Here is a 16761-nt window from a genome sequence, read left to right as displayed (position 1 = left end):
AGAAATGAGGTGAAAATGGCAGGATAAGTAAGATACCGTATGGAAACTGAGTTTGAGCTCCTTGGACAGTCAGTGCTGCCTTACGTAGTAGCAGTGGTTTTGAAGTTTGTTCTTATGGCTCTCATGAAACACAAAAAAGGAACAAAAATTAGCAACTTTTTAGGAGTCTATGGCTAAAACTCTTTGGAGTGTTTGAAGACTCTAAGCTCTACGTCATTTATCATGCGTTTTGCAGTGTTAACTCCCTACGGGCAAGCACTCGTGGGGACTTGAGAGCAATGATTCATATGGCCCTGGGCAGTGTTGGGTGTAGGTCTGGGCTCTTCCTGTCCTGTACAGGTGTTCAGATAAACAGAGTACCTTCTGTGTGGAGAAGGACACATTTCCACCTGGCCTTCCCTTCCCTACTTGCCAAAGGTGGGCTGGGTGGGGGCTTTATGGGTGGGTATCTGACTCAGCTCCTGTTGACTTTTCACTTGTTACAAGCAAGGTGATTTCATCTGCAGGGGTAAAGAGACCCGTATTGACTATGGATGGAGGATTGGGGATTATTCACAGCATCTTTCCCTTTCCTGTTGGGCTGAACTTAGATACATACATGGCACAGGGAAAATTAGGGGCCCAGCATCAATTCTACAAATGTGTGAGTTAACATTATATATGGCTCAGTTCTTTGACTCTATGAACAGGACTCCAAATTACTGGATAAAAACTGAATTTTTTTTCCAGAAAATACTTGACATTTAAATGCAAGGGATTCAGAGTCTCACTAAATTTTCCAATAATATCACCAATTTAGCATTACACTTTAAGATGTATGTAAGTTTGGAACCCAGAGAGGCCTTAGTATGTAGTTTGCTGATTCCTACACTTGTAAATCAAGACCACATTAGGAAAATGACCAAAACTATGGATCCCCTTTGCAGAAAAACACACCCGTGCATACCACACTGATAATTTTGTGCTCATGCAACCCAGGTGACAATGATGAGGACTGGTAAGTGGTCTTTGACACAGCAACACGTGCACATCTAATCTATATCTAATTGATTTGATTTTTTTCATGTGATAGAAACATATGTTAAACATTACCACAGTACCAAGTAAAATCTGGGGCCCTGTAATTAATCTTGTCTGGCCAGAGCGGGCTTGGGTCACAATCCCGTAAGGCTCTTTGGGTTGAATTCACCTTGAGTCATTTCCTTTGTCTGTCGTAACTTTGGTAAGGTCTGCATCACTGATGTTTCTGTCTGTGTCAGCAAGAAAAAGATTACGAATTCTCATTTCAAGTCGGGGGTTGTCTTAAGAAGTGATCTTCAAAAGCATCCTGCAGGGTTCCTAGGCGTCAACCACTTCTGCTGCAGAGAAACTGAAGAGGTGGTGTCTCTCTGGACCGCTGCCCGCAGGAGCAATTCCTCCAGTTCTCCTAGCTGTCCAGCCGCATCCAGTCTCCTTCTGCAGGCTGGCGTCTCGGCCAAAAGGGCTCGTAGTTTCCCAGCAGCATCCATTATGGTAATTAGAGAGCCTGAAAGAGACATCCAGGGATGAACTTCTATTCATCACAAGTCGTGGCAAATCTGCTTCTTCATAAAACATCTTAAAAGGGTGTGACTCCAGGCCCCGGAATCAGCTCTTAGGAGACAACTATGAGGAAAACCAGATACAGGCTCTCCTTACTCCATCCTCCCCTCCCTCCAAGAACTCACCATCCCGTGGAGGAGACAGATGATAATCTTATACTTGGCCAGATAAATGCGTATAAAAACCCACTTGCTAAAAGCATAATAGTGAAGAGTGTATTGCACTGTGACATCATCTAATAAGAGAGGGTGACGCCTTGGGTAAGTTGGGGGATCGATGGGAAGGAGCATGCAGGCTGCGGGAGCAGCAGTGTGAAGGCCTGGAAGGGACGGGAGAAGCGTGGCAGGCCCAAGGAATGGACAGGGAGGATGGGTGTGCCGTGGATGAGGTGGAGAGAAGGCTAGGCCAGGCCAGGTTCTACGGGCCAGGCTGGAGAATTTATTCCTACCCTGAGAGGAATAAGAAGGCACTGGAAGGCTTTAAGGAGGAAGGCAGCAGTGTCATCCTTGCATTCTGACAAGACCACTCTGGCTGCTACGTGGAGAATGGAATGTGGCACCCAGGGTGGATGGAATAGTCTGGAAGCTATTGTGTGGACCTTGGAAGGAGGTGAGAATAGCTTGGACTAGCGTTACAGAGGTGGTGAGAAATGGGATGCCTGGGGACACATTTAGGAATTAAAATCACCAGGACCCGGTGACGAATTGGACTCGGGATTGAGCAGTGACAGGCATGACCCCTGCTTCTGGCTAACAGAACTGTAGGGATGGCAAGTCTTCACTTCAACAGGGGAAACTGAAAGAGCAGTGATTTGGGGGCAGAGGCCTTGGGTTGACGCTGAGACATGTGCAGTGGGCACGTCTAGAGCTCAGGGAAGAGAAGCTGGAGGCACAGAGGTGTGGTTCGGGGCGGAGGCATCAGGGGTCATTGACTCTGTGGGCCTTCTGGAAGCTTACCCAGGGAGAGAGCAGGGTGAGGAGAGGAGAGGGTCCCAGACACAGCCTTGAGGAAGTTAATGATAAAATGGAGGTGGGCCTGAAAAAGAAACAAAGGAGTAGCTTGAGAAGCAAGAGAAAAAACAGGAGTTGTGAAATGTCTAATAAAGAACAGTGAGGGGGCCTGGTCAGGCGTCGGACTTTGGCTCAGGTCATGATCTCATGGTTCATGAGTTCGAGCTCCTCATCGGGCTTGCTGCTGTCAGCACAGAGCCCACTTCGGAACCTCTGTCCCCCTCTGTCTGCCCCTTCCCCCTTGCACACTCTCTCTCAAAAAGAAAGAAATCTTAAAAAAAAAAAAAAAGAAAGAAAAAGAACGGTGATATTCCTTTTAAAAGGTGCCTAATAAGGGACTTGATCTCGTCTGAGAAGGCAGGGAAAGGTGTCACTGAGAGAGTGACTCCAGCTGAAATCTGTTGGCACATGGAATACAATGGCTTCGAGATGGGAATGGCCATCGTCGGTGCTCACTTTGGAGGCATGATAAGTGGCCTGCAAAGAGAGCATCGGGTTTATTATCGGGGATGTCCCTGGCAAGCTCTGAACTCTGAAGAGTTTAATCTCCTTTAACATTTTCTGATTTAGACTAATAATAATTATTAATAATGCAGGGTGTTCTTTAATTTCTATCTACGGCAAGAGAGTCCTGACCTTAATAGTGACGATGGTTTTATGATTATGATACTTCATCTGGAATTGGTTTTGAAGAAAACAGAACATACAAATAATAAAATTTGCCACGAGTTTTCCCACAAAGACAATTTTCAGTTAAAAACCCAACACCTCTTTTTTCTGGTTAGTGGCTGCTTCGAATGCCATTGAGGAGTTGGTACGTTCTAATGAGAAATGGGGCCTATTTCCTCGGGTTGGGAGGCAGACAGGAAGTCGGTAGTTACCGTACACCAGGGATGTCGGGATTATAATAGACGTAGGGTATTGAATGATCACGTAGGCCAGCTCTCTAGGAGCATTTGAGGCAGAGGAAAGGATTGCATGCTGTGGTTCGAAGGCAAAGCAAGCAAGGGCATGTCGTCCTTGCAGATCTGCAGAGCAAAACAAGGTTGCAGCTGATTGACTAAGGTGGGCGTGAAGAGATAGAAAACCAGCACTGGCCAGATCTTTAAGTACCTTATATGCTATGTAAGGCAATTTGAGTCTAAGGGACTATTAATAAGTTAGGATCAGTGGCAGACAGATAAGCCCCCAAGTGTCAGTGGCTTAACCCAGTAGTTTACTCTTTGCCCACAGAAAGTCCACAGTGAGTGTTCCTGATCAGCCATTGACTCACCAAATAACCATGCAGACACTGCCGGGGACTGAAATATGACACCCCACCCCCCACCCCCCATTTTGTATCTTGGATACCATCCCCAGTGTGATGGTATTTGGGGGTGGGACCTTGGGGAGGCAATTAGGTTTAGCTGAAGTCATGAGGATAGGGCTTCCGTGCTGGGGTTAGTGCCCTTACAGGAAGAAGAAGAGACCAGGGCCTCTCTCAGCCACACAGTAAGAAGGTGACCATGTACAAACCAGGAGGAGGTGCCTCACCAGACACCAAATCTCCTAACACCTCGATCTTGAATTTCGCATCTCCAGGAACTATGGGAAAACGTTTGTTGGCTAAACCACCCAGTCAATGGTATTTTGTTACATCAGCCCAAACGCACTAAAGCAGAAAGGAAGAGGGAAGATGAAAAAGAAGATCAGGAAGAAAAGAAACATGAGAGACAGACATGACCCCAACATTTGTTAGACCAAGTGAGGAGGCAAACAGGCCAGAAGGCAAGCCTTTGGATTCACTGCAAATCAGAACAAGGGCGAGGGATTTTCAGGGCTCCCGTTCCTGCCGTCATTGGGACTTGTGAAGTGCGGGCGTTCATCCTCAGAGCACTTACCCTCCTCCCCGGGGGCTCAGGGCTGCCCGCCATACTCCACCTGGCCTGGCCTCCCAAGCGACGCAACAGCCTCAAGCCTCCCTAAGCCTTCTCTGACTCACCCTGTGTCCCACCTGTCAGTGTCCCTGCTGCCAGCTGATCCCATCAAGAGATTTCAACGAAGGCTAATGATGGGGCATCTCAGGGCAGACAGCATTTTATTCTAACATCCCCCGGTGCCTTGCTAATTTGAAGCAATGACTAACATGGGAATTGTAGCCTACAGGGTAGGAGCCAGTGAGGAAGAAAGTTTTGTTCTGTGGGATCAGAATTGCTGACCTCTCTCTGGGCTGATTTTGGCATTCTGCCAGCTCCAGAGCTTGTTCAGGGTCAAGGTTAATTTCCACTGAGAGCTCCTTCTGGCCCAGAGCTGATGCTGGCCCGTCAGGAGGCTTAGAAGCTCTGCAGGGCCTCACCACCTCCGTTTGCTTTCTGCATTAGTCTGGGCGCCGAACTCCCATCTCAGGCTGTCTGGGCAGGCTTGGCCTCCCTGGGGGTGGGGGGTGGGGAGAGCCTTCTTCCTGCCACGGTCTCATTAGAGAACTTGAGGGGAAAAGCTGCCTCCCCTCCCATTCAGGGCGACGTCTGGGTCCAGGTTCTTTCCACATTTAGTTCTTTCCATGCTCACCCAAAACACCAGCACCAGTGACCCTCTCTGCTCCCTGTTTGCATCCTCCTTTCCTGCATGTTAAGAGGCAAATATATTGTTTTTAAGTTTATTTATGTATCTTGAGAAAGAGGGCAAGCGTGTACAAGTAGAAGAGAGGCAGAGGAAGAGAGAGAATCCCAAGCAGGCTCCATGCTCAGTTTAGAGCACACAAAGGGCTGGATCCCATGGCTCTGGGATCATGACCTGAGCCAAAATCAAGAGTTGGATGCTTAACTGAGTGAGCCATCCAGCTCCCCAGAGGTAAATTTATTTTGTAAGTTTCTGTCCTTGTTTCTCCCTCCTTAGGAGAGATTCTTCCCTCTGGATACAGGTAAGAATCACATGAGGCTATTATAAAACACCAGTGCCCAGGCTGCCCTCTCAGGGGTTCCAGCATAACTGGTTTGGGGTGAGGGCCCTGCATCAGTGTTCTTGCAAGTTACCCCCCCCCCCACCCCATTGGTTCTGCTGTGCAGCTGGGTGAGAACTGCAGCCCAAACATACTTGGCCACTTGCCTGGTGCCTGTGACCCAATGTGTCGTCTCTAGCCCCTGTCACAGCCCTGAGGCTAGTTAAACTGTTGTGGGAATCCTCTTTCTCTGCCCCGGTCACTGCTGGGGAACCCCCCAGGGCCACCCTCCTCCGGCACGTTTGAAACCAAGGCGCCTTAGCCTTCTCTGATGCCAACAAGGAAAAGAAACGTGTGGGCCGGACACCTAAAGTGAACTCGGCATGTCACGCACATACTTTTATTTAACTGTCGGAACAATTGTGAGAAGTTACTCCTCTTATGCCCACTCTACAATGGAGGAGGGCTGGCTCAGTTGGTTGAGCGTCTGACTTCAGCTCAGGTCATGGTCTTGTAGTTCACGGGTTCTCATCGGGCTGTGTGCTGACAGCTCAGAGCCTGGAGCCTGCTTCGGATTCTGTCTCCTTCTCTCTGCCCCTGCCCCGCTTTCTCTCTCTCTCTCTCTCTCTCAAAAATAAGTAAGCATTAAAAAAATTAAAAATAAAATAAATAAAAAGGGATCTTCAGTTTGGACCCATTTTGATTCACCTGGAGGAAGTCCTCAGATCCAGGTCATTCTTAGCCCAAAATCAAGCTGCAAGGTCACATCAAGAATTCAAACATACATTTGCAGCAAACACCATAGAGTGAAACACAAGCCCTATTTTGAATCACTAAGAGACTTCTGGGACAGGTCGTCAGGTCAGTAAGGAACAGGAGGGGAGTGTTTTCAGGAAAGGGGTAGATAGAGGGGGCTGACCACTGGGTCATCAGAGAAGGAATGGACAGAGCCCGACTGTTTGGTGCTTCAGGGCTGGGAGGCAGAAACCAGCGACAGGGTTAGCCATACACAGGACCACGAGCAGAGAAAGAGGCTAACACTGGGCCGTGTGGCCACTGGACTGGCCCCAGGCTGTTGGCCCAAGGATTGCCGAGAAGTGGTTTTGCAGAGCCCACACACACAGCACTCAGTCCTGGTCCCAGATGCTCCTAGGAGTGGCTCAGAACCACCTCAGAGGTTGGGGAGACCCATGTTCCCCCAGATACATGGGGAGAAAGGGTGGTTTGTAAGACTTGAAGATCACAGCTTGGATTTGGGGGTCGGAGGGATGAGGGGTCCCCGGATAGGTGCTAGAGTTCTAGCAAACTTGCGGACAGGGCTGAGCTGTGCAGTAAAGGGCTTGTCAGCATCTTGCATCCTAAGTAGGTCCAGTCTGCTGCGATCTAAATGCCAGGAAAGCGCCTGTTCAGAGGAGGAGACTTTGTTTGGGAATATCATGTGCTACAGAAGTCAGATGGCTTCCTTTGGGGGGATCGTGATGTCACTGTAATCATGTAATCATTGCAATATTTAGATCATCTTGAAACCTGTGCCCCAGACCCAGAGCTGATAGTTTATATGAGGGGGTCCCAGGGGTGTCGTTCCAGTAGTGGTCATTCATTCCTCACCTGATCCCACTTGGGAGGAGTGCAGTCCTTGACCCTGGGCCAGAGATTTTCCCCGTCTAAAGCTAACTAACAGATGCAGAGATTAAAGCTCCACCTCTGGCTTCATTATGCCTTGCTGTGGTTTCACCACCGCCTTCCTAACGCGCAGACTCAGCTTGGGTTAGGCATACATTCCTTCTCACCTTGGTTTCCCATTAGTCACTTTTTATGCCCAGTGAGTCATTTTCAGTTGAGTTTTTGGAATCCTCTCTAATGGATGAGTTGTTTCTCATCTCATTTGTCTCCCGGGCTTGCTCTCTACCCCTGCACACAAAACCATCTTCGGCAGCATCCTGTGCTAAGGCCAGCCCACCGTCCTCTCCCTACATCAGAAGAGAATGGCCACCAGAGGTCTCCTAGCTCTGTGGGCCAGGCCAACTCTGGGCACAGGGTCTCTGAGATCAAAGGCCATGCTTTCCCTAAGGACTTGTTCCCACAAGTTCCTGTGCCTCAGATGTATTTTCCTGGAAAAGGTTACATGTTTCTAAGAGAGTTAATTGGCTTAGCTGTTTTAATAAGCTCTCTTGAGACATGTATTCAACAGTTGTACACCTGCCTCCTATCACATAAAATGCAGCTCACAAGGGTTATTGTTACAGTATGTGTCAAAGTTGGCAAACGGCTGCACTTAGAAGGCAAGACCCACGCTCTTGGAAGTTGGAGAAATGTGATTTTTTTTATGGGCTCAACTTGGTGGTCCTTGGAGAGAGTTGCCAGGAAGCAAGGATCATTCTGGAAAGCAGTGTGTGTTGTAGAAATGTACCACGGCCAGGAGAGATGATTACTAGCTGGCAGGGAGACCCTGGGACATTCACTTCTCCCATCTGAGACCCTTGTTTTCTTTGTAAAATTAAAGGTTTTTTTTTTTTTTTTTTTAATTTTTTTTTTTTTTCAACGTTTATTTATTTTTGGGACAGAGACAGAGCATGAACGGGGGAGGGGCAGAGAGAGAGGGAGACACAGAATCGGAAACAGGCTCCAGGCTCTGAGCCATCAGCCCAGAGCCTGACGCGGGGCTCGAACTCACGGACCGCGAGATCGTGACCTGGCTGAAGTCGGACGCCCAACCGACTGCGCCACCCAGGCGCCCCGTAAAATTAAAGGGTTTTGATGTACGCCTGCCACGGACGGCTCTGAAAGCCCTGAGCTGTGCTAGGATGCCACATCCGGGGGGACATCGCTCACATTCTAGACATCGTGACTTGCATATTTATTTTGACAATGTTTTGGGCTGTGGCAGTCAAGTGTGATCGTGACAAAACAGGTATATTCAAATAAGTTGCTGTTGGATGGCAGTTAAGTGTTTTTAAAAAGAAATGCCTTTTTAAAGAAATCAAGCATGGGCTTAGTGGTGGCCCTCTTTGCCCTTTAAGTTCCCTTCAACTCTGTATTTTCTACTCCAGATGTTTTTATTAGGTTGTAGAAGGAGATTCTCACCCAGCCTGAGGTGGGAATATCCAGCAGGAAGGTGGGGTCTAGGCAGAGATAAGATGAAGTCCTAGAAAATGAACCCTAATTAAGGGCAATTCCTTTCAAAGGTCCCTGGGAACAGTGAGGAAACAAGATGGAGTAAAGCCAAAACATGCCCTCAGAGCATTTGTGAAACCAAAATCTTACTCCATAGCTCCCGGTTGATCTTTCAGACTGTGAGATCCAGGCCATTGCCTTTGTTTCCCTGCATCCCAATGCCGAGATCCAGAAATCCTGCTTTCCTCAGTCACGTTGAGGCGACCTGCAGTGACTTCGGTTGCCCAGATTCCATGCTCCCCCTGAAGCCATGGAAGTGGACTGGAGGAAGCAGACTCAGAGCTGGAGCAACATACCCACTTTCACAAATTGAGCACGTGATCAATCCAGAAAGGGCCCATAGACTCCTGATTAGAGAACCATCTCGTGGGATCCACACAGCACCCCCACCACCAGTCTGCTGATTTCCCTCAGATAAAGACTAACGAAAACAAAGCAAAGTACCTACACTAATTCACCTAGGAATAATGAGCCTTGCTCTCCTTAAACCTACAAGTGTCACCAATTTCACGTTACACTGCATTGTGGCTGTCCTTTCTTGCTAGCTGTTTCCTTTGCCAGTCGTTTATTCATTCTGGGTTATGAGATTAGAAGTAGGGTGAATGTGTCTGCCTTCTGAGATCTCACCAAGAAGAGACCATTCTGGATGGACAGGGCAGAAAGATTACACTTGCCCCTGTTTCTGTCCACCTGGGTGCTAGTTTAATCCCTTCTCAGGGGCACATGAAGGTACATAGCTTCTATCGAAATGTACTGTTTGCAGGACTTGGATTCAGGGTATCTCTGATGGGTTGAGCTATGATCCTTTCACCCTATCATTTGGCTCTCTGATTACCTGAACAGATAGCAAATTGTAATGCCCCATTTGCTCTGCTTATGAAAGTTCTTCCTCTCCCTCTGCTCACAGAGCTTCAGTTGTGGGACAACCCAAAAGAGAATAAATTATACAACCGTCAGTCATACTCCCCACACCGCTTTATGCCCAGCTGCTTTCAGAACATTACAGTTTCCTTAGAGTAGAGCTACTGCTGCCTGGTTTCCTAGTTCAGGGTTCTTCACGTCGGGTTCCTAGGGGTTTACAAGGACAAGGTTGCTTTTAAGGAAATCAGTTCTAAGATCCTAAAGTTCCAAGTGCATTGAAAATATTGGCTTGATGAAAAACATGCCCTTTCCATACTTTACCTAAGAAAGGAATATCCCTCAGCCATCCAGAACCTTACTAAGGTGCATTGCTCTGGCACATGAAAACCTCCAGGTACCAGATAAAGGGACAGTTCAAAATATTGGTGTCGGTGTTGAGAAAGTGAATACATCTAGTGATAAAACAATAAAACTTAAAAAAAATCAAGTATTTTCCTCTGCATGCTTTAAAATTATTTAGGAAAAACTTAATTGAGTTGTCAGATGAAACATTATTTCAAAATTCATGATGGTAGATCACTATGTGAAGGTTGGCATTCAAGCAAGGCAGCAGTTCAAAGAATTAAATGACATTGGTACAACAAACGATGTCTATTTCCATCTACTTATTTACGTGAACAACTCTCTTAGTACTTCGACTTAACAAATAAGAATAGAATGGATTCTGAACTTGTCTTATTCTAGAGATCAGTCATATTCATCCATGGATATATAAATTGATTTTGAAAAGCATCCCTATTCCTTTCATTGTGAGGTGCATTTCTAATAAAATGGAACTTTTTATGTTTAAAAATTATTTATTGAAATTTGGTGTTTCACTTGGCACGATGACAGGCTGAGTTGCATCTGAAATAACTCTTATCTCCAGCAGCAATTAGAAAAGCCGCTGGACTATGGGTGTATGTGTACGTGCATAATGTATCAGACACATATCAAGACCTAGAGAAGGAGGTATATCTGGCAATTGGTACCATGTCTCCTCTCTAGTGAAATACTGATCTCAAAAGCAGTTGAGAGGCTAGTAAACTGAACTGAGCTTTTGACAGATTCATAGGATGAGAGAAGCGACAAAAATTGAAGTTCATAGCCCACCAAGGAGAAGAGACATAGTAAATGTCCCAGAACTTTAGTTGGACAATAAAGGGCAACAGTTCAGCAATAAGAATGAGCTAGACATGGGCAAGGGTGTAGACTTTTTGAGGACTGAAGCTTTCATAAAGACAGAGATGAGGGGTGCCTGGGTGGCGCAGTCGGTTAAGCGTCCGACTTCAGCCAGGTCACGATCTCACGGTCCGTGAGTTCGAGCCCCGCATCGGGCTCTGGGCTGATGGCTCAGAGCCTGGAGCCTGTTTCCAATTCTGTGTCTCCCTCTCTCTCTGCCCCTCCCCCGTTCATGCTCTGTCTCTCTCTGTCCCAAAAATAAATAAACGTTGAAAAAAAAAAAAAAAAAAAGAGATGAGGTTTGAATCATCTTTACCCACTGTGGATTGAAATGGTCTGCCCATGGCCTAGGTGGCCATCACAAGCAAAGCATTTACTCTTTAGAAGAAGATGACAACATATGGAGGGTCAAGTAAATTAATAATAGTAATAATAATAATAACAACAACATTTGGATTAAAAATCCATAGAGAATTAAAACACACAGAAGGCGGGAGAAATGTAAATTCAAAGTATTCAAATGTCTTTGTATTTTCTGGGAAGTTACAGAAGTACAAATTTGTATTAGACTTCAATAAATCAGCCCTATGCCAGGAAGAGATTAATTAAAATGTATAAATAGTGGGGCACCTGAGTGGCTCAGTCAGTTAAGTGTCTGACTCTAGATTTTGACTCAGGTCATGATCTCATAGTTTGTGAGAAAAAAACCCACATCAGGCTCTGCACTGACAGAGTCTGCTTGGGATTCTCTCTTTCCCTCTCTCTGTGTTCTTCCCCCACTCACCCTCTCACTCTCAAAATAAATAAACTTAAAAAAAAAATATATATATATATAGCAAGCTAATAAAGACAGAGAAATCAAACAACAATAATCCATACTTAGTCGAAAAGAAATCAAGAAAGGAGAGAAAAACTATCAAATGTATAGTGAATACATGACAGTTAGTTAGATGGCTGATTGAAACACAAAGATATCAGTAAATACATTACATGTAAAAGTTTACTTTTTTACTAACATTTTACAATTCCAATTACTCTGAGTTATTCTGGTTACATAAAGTTCAAAAGCAGGTGAAACTAAGCCACATTGTTAGAATAGTGTTTACACTTGGGAGAATAAGGACAAGAAGGTGCCGGTGTGTGACAGTAATGTTCTGTCTCCTGGTCCGTGTGCTGGTTACACAGCTGCATTCACTTCATAGGAATTCATTGACCTGTATAATTATGATTTTTTTCATTTTTTGTCTATGTGAAACTTTAGATATTTACATTAAAAAAACTACCATCAGACAAGACAAAAACCAAAACTGATATATGCTGCTTATAAAAGACCTACATTAAATGTAAGTATGTGGAAGAGTTCAAAGTAATAGCATTTTTAAAAGATGAGTTTAAAAAACTAACCAAGAGAGAGCTGGTGCATCTATACTACTATGAGTCAACGTAGACTAAAAACCTAGACTATATTTTATTTTAATGTTTATTTATTTTTGAGAGAGAGAGAGAGAGAGAGAGAGAGAGAGAGAGAAAGCAGGGGAGGGGCGGAGAGAGGGAGACCCAGAATCTGAAGCAGACTCCAGGCCTTAAGCTGTCCCCACAGAGCCTGATGCAAGACTTGAACTCATGAACCATGAGATCATGACCTGAGCTAAAGCCGGATGCTTAACTGACTGAGCCACCCAGGCTCCTCTAGACTATTTTTTAAATAAAGAACACGTCAGGGGACCCCTGGGTGGCTCAGTCAGTTAAGCGTCCGACATCAGCTCAGGTCATGATCTCAGTTTGTGAGTTTGAGCCCTGCGTCGGGCTCTGTGCTGAGAGCTCAGAGCCTGGAGCCTGCTTCGGGTTCTGTGTCTCCCTCTCTCTCTGCCCCTCCCTCACTCGTGCTCTGTCTCTCTATCTCTCAAAAAATGGATAAACATTAAAAAAAAACTAAAAAAAAATAAAGGACACTTCATGTTGATATAAGGCTCAATCCACCAGGAAACTGTAACAATTCTAAATTGTAATGCTACTAATTGTACAGTCTCAAAATAAATAAAGCAAAAATTGACAGAACCAAAGAATTGGTAAATTCATGATATTAAAAGATTTTAAGACCTCTTTTTCAGTAACTGATAAATTAAGAGAACAAAAAATTAGAAGGGTATAGAAAATTTATACAAAAAATTAACATATTTACCTACTTGATATTACCAGAACACTGCACCCGACAACTGATGAATACACATTATTCTCAAGTGCACATGGAACGTTTGTAAAAAATGACCATATGTTAGTCATAAAGCATTTCTCAACAAATTGGAAAAGTGTGAAATCATACAGAATGTGTTCTCTAACTACAGTATAATTTAAGTATAGTCAATAACAGAAAGAAAATTTTAAATCTTCATATATTTGGAAAACAATCAGAGACTTCTAAATAATTCATGATTCGGAGAAGAAGGTACTGTGGAAATATATAGGAAATACCTTGAATGGAAGGTTAGTGAAAATACTACATATAATGTAGCAGGATAAATGGAATGCAACTAAACTCATGCCTTAAAGGAAATTAATACTCATATGCATGTATTAGATAATATTGCCTGAAAATCAATAGTCTAAGTTTCCATCTCAAAGAAAATTAAATTCCATCACATGGAGAAAAACAAATAAGAGCAGAAGTGAAGTAGAAACCAAACATACAAGAGAGAGAATTGATAAAGCCACATTTGTTCTTATAAGAAAAACCTAATAATACCCTCCAGTTCCATTATGCTAAGTGAAATTAGTCAGAGAAAGACAAAAATCATATGACTTCACTCATATGAGGACTTTAAGAGGCAAAACAGATGAACATAAGGGAAGGGAAACAAAAACAGTATAAAAACAGGGATGGGGACAAAACAGAAGAGACTCATAAATATGGAGAACAAACTGAGGGTTACTTGGAGGGGTTGTGGGAGTGGGGATGGGCTAAATGGATAAGGGGCACTAAGGAATCTACTCCTGAAATCATTGTTGCACTATATGCTAACTAATTGGGATGTAAATTAAAAAAAAATTTTTAATTAAATTAAAAACTAATTAAATGTATGAAATCTTGACAAGGCTTATCAAGAAATAAAAAGAGGAGACAAAATAACCAGTAATAAAATGGAAAAGGGGGCATCAACTTAGAACCTACAGACATTAAAAAGCCAGTAAAATAATGTTATGAAAAATGTTATGCCGATGTATTTGAAAATGTAAATGAAATAGACAGATTGCTGGAGAAAAATTACCAAAACTGACAAAAAGAAATTGAAAGTTGGAATACTTCTATATCTATTTTTAAGTTAAATCTTTAAAAACCTTCCTTAGCAAAATGCCCCAGTATTAGATGCTTCCACTAGTGAAGTTTTCAAACATGTAAGGGAAAAGTAACACCAATCTTACACAAACTCTTTCAGAGAATATATAATGATAAATCACATCCATAACAAAGTCAGCATAGGCTTGATACTAAAATGTGGCAAGGATATTAAAAGAAAGTCAAGGGGTGCCTGAGTGACTCAATTAGTTAAGAGTCTGACACTTGATTTTGGCTCAGGTCATGAGTTAATGGTTCATGAGATCAGGCCCCATGACCAGCTCCATGCTGACAACACGGAACCTGTTTAGGATTCTCTCTCCCCTGCCCCCCTCAAAATAAATAAGCTTAAAAAAATTTTTTTAAGTCAAATTACAGGATAATCTTTTTCATGAACATAGATATAAAAATTCTAAACAAGAAATTTATACACTGAATCAATCAATACATAAATAGAATAATACATGCCAAGCAAATTGGGTTTATTACAGGAATAACAGATAGGTTTAATATTTTAAAATCTCTCAATGTTATTCACAGCAGCAACAGAATAAAAGTAAAAAAACACATTTGATCATTTCAGTAGATAAATAAAAACTATTTGATAAATATCAACAATTCATAAAAAAAGTCTTAGTAAACTAAACTGGAATTTATTAGAATAAACTTGGGAAACTAGTAAAATACCTCCTTAATCTGATCAAGACTATCTACCAAAAACCTTATAGCAAAGATCATAGTTGCTGGTAAATGAGTTCAGTAATGAGATAAGGATGCCTTCTACCATGACTTCTATTCAAAATTATATTTAGAGGCCCAATCCAGTTAGGAGATGTGGTGGGGAGGTCAGGGGTAAAAGTTTTAAAACAAAAAGAAAAAGAAATTGTAATTATTCACAGATGACTGCTGCTGCAAAAATCCAAAAGCACTCACTTTTAGAGTTAGTGAAATAAGTCTTTTGATATAAGGTCAATATTTAAAAATTATTGTATTTATATATGCTAGGGAAAAAAATTAGAAAATGCCATTTAAAAGCCAATATCATTTCCAATAGAATCAACACAAAAAATAAAGGAATGAATCTAACAAAAATGGCTTGAGAACTTTACATAGAAAATTATTTAGAAAAATATAAAAAGACCTTAAAAAGTGGAGGAATATGTTATGTAAATGAATTGGAAGCCTTAATATGATACCAGTTTTCCCAAAGTTGATCTATAGATTCAGTGTAGTTGCCATCAAAATTCTAACAGTTTGTGTGTATGCATTTGTGTAAATTGACAGGTCAATTCTGAAATTTATATGGAAATGCAGAATCAGGAACAGCAAAAACAATCTTAAGTCAGATGAAAAAAACTGGAGGATTTACTCCATTAAATATAGACATTTAAAACTATAAAAATGAACACAAAATGGTATTTACACGAGTAGACAAATAGACTAAAGGTTAGATATTCTTGAAACAGCCCCACAAATATACAGTCAATACCTGATTTATGACAAGGGAGACACTTTAGAGAAGTAACAAAAAATGATCTTTTCAACAAATTTTGAAAGATCTATTGAATATATACATATATATTCATATACATATATATATATTCATATACATATATATATATATCCAGACTCCTATCTAACACTATCCATTAAATTAATTCTAGGTAATTCCAGGTGGATTGTAGAATTAATTCTACCTACCAATTCTAGGTAATTCCAGGTGGATTGTAGATCTAACTGTAAAATGTAAAACATAAAGCTTCTAGAAGAAAACATAGGTGAATATCCTCATGGTCTTGGGTAAGAAAAGTATTCCTTAAACAGGAAAAAAATAGCATAACAGGGTATTCCAGTGGTCACTAAACATAGGTAAAGTTACTCAACATCATTGTTTTTTATTTATTTATTTTTATTTATTTATTTTTTCAACATTTATTTATTTTTGGGACAGAGAGAGAGACAGAACATGAACGGGGGAGGGGCAGAGAGAGAGGGAGACACAGAATCGGAAACAGGCTCCAGGCTCTGAGCCGTCAGCCCAGAGCCCGACACGGGGCTCGAAGTCACGGACCGCGAGATCGTGACCTGGCTGAAGTCGGACACTTAACCGACTGCGCCACCCAGGCGCCCCCATCATTGTTTTTTAGAAAAATGCAAAATAAAACTGCAACGAGATAACTCTGTGTAACTGCCAAAATGGAAAATGGTTAATTAAAAAAAACTGACAAATCCAAGTGGTGACACAGATGGGGCAACTGGAAGTCTCATAATGAGCTGATGGGAGCCAACTAATAAAAGAACTTTGAAAAACTCTTTGGCATTATCTAATAAATTTGAGCATATGCATACCCCAAATCTAGCAATTCTACTCATACACATATTCCAACAGAAATGCAGGCCTAAGTGCATCAAAGAACATGCACATGAATGTTTATAATTTTTTTAAACTGGATAGGGATACAATAGAATTTTTGTGTCCTAATCTGTATATTAGAAGGACTGTATATATATATATATAGTCCTGATCTGTAAATTGGAAGTTATCAGTAAAAAATTCATTTTTTGGTTTCCTATTACAAAAAATAACGTATTTATTTTAATAAACTTGGTTCAATTCAGTAAACAATAATTTAATGTCAACCACAATCCTTCTGAATGAGTCA

The 16761-nt window shown here is 42.4% G+C and overlaps 1 protein-coding gene across 1 annotated transcript in view; it reads left to right on the top strand.

The window, feature by feature from the left end:
* Positions 1 to 16761, top strand: part of ENPP6 (ectonucleotide pyrophosphatase/phosphodiesterase 6) — a 118269-nt gene that overhangs the window by 58463 nt on the left and 43045 nt on the right. The gene's annotated exons all lie outside the window — the stretch shown is intronic.

This window comes from Leopardus geoffroyi, chromosome B1 (assembly GCF_018350155.1).
Source record: "Leopardus geoffroyi isolate Oge1 chromosome B1, O.geoffroyi_Oge1_pat1.0, whole genome shotgun sequence".
Lineage (NCBI taxonomy): Eukaryota > Metazoa > Chordata > Mammalia > Carnivora > Felidae > Leopardus > Leopardus geoffroyi.
The sequence above is the reverse complement of the archived record's forward strand: the minus strand, read 5'-3'. Positions and strand labels throughout refer to the sequence as shown.